Source organism: Triticum dicoccoides, unplaced genomic scaffold (assembly GCF_002162155.2).
Source record: "Triticum dicoccoides isolate Atlit2015 ecotype Zavitan unplaced genomic scaffold, WEW_v2.0 scaffold75828, whole genome shotgun sequence".
Lineage (NCBI taxonomy): Eukaryota > Viridiplantae > Streptophyta > Magnoliopsida > Poales > Poaceae > Triticum > Triticum dicoccoides.
Window position 1 is genome coordinate 14,013 of NW_021297643.1, and position 596 is coordinate 14,608.

The 596-nt window shown below is 47.1% G+C and overlaps 2 non-coding genes across 2 annotated transcripts; both read left to right on the top strand.

Moving 5' to 3' along the window:
• The first annotated feature begins 2 nt into the window (after window positions 1-2).
• LOC119347810 lies at window positions 3-121 on the top strand. Its single transcript, XR_005168548.1, has one exon. It is a non-coding gene; the product is annotated as a 5S ribosomal RNA (ribosomal RNA).
• A 284-nt stretch (window positions 122-405) lies between these two features.
• Window positions 406-524, top strand: LOC119347812. The gene has a single exon (XR_005168550.1). It is a non-coding gene; the product is annotated as a 5S ribosomal RNA (ribosomal RNA).
• The last annotated feature ends 72 nt before the right edge of the window (window positions 525-596 follow it).

Consider the following 596-nt stretch of genomic DNA (forward strand, 5'->3'; position numbering starts at 1 on the left):
TCGGATGCGATCATACCAGCACTAAAGCACTGGATCCCATCAGAACTCTGAAGTTAAGCGTGCTTGGGCGAGAGTAGTACTAGGATGGGTGACCTCCTGGGAAGTCCTCGTGTTGCATTCCCTTTTTAAATTTTTTTGCACGGCGTGCAAAAGAAAACTCACGAACGCGACATATATTTACCATGTTTTATTATTTTGCATGTTTGCGGTAAGTTTTAGCTCGTTGGTCATTATTCACGGTTGTAGCGGCGGGCAAAGCAAAGTACAATCGTCTTTGTAGTGGAGCTGGGAGGGGCTCGTTGGTCATTATTCACGCGTGTAGCGGCGGGCAAAGCAAAGTACAATTGTCTTTGTAGTGGAGCTGGGAGGGGCAAGTATAAGGGACGAAGACGGGGGTAACATGTCGGATGTGATCATACCAACACTAAAGCACCGGATCCCATCAGAACTCCGAAGTTAAGCGTGCGTGGGCGAGAGTAGTACTAGGATGGGTGACCTCCTCGGAAGTCCTCGTGTTGCATTCCCTTTTTAAATTATTTTTTGCACGGCGTGCAAAAGAAAACTCACGGCCGCGGCATATATTTACCACATTTTAT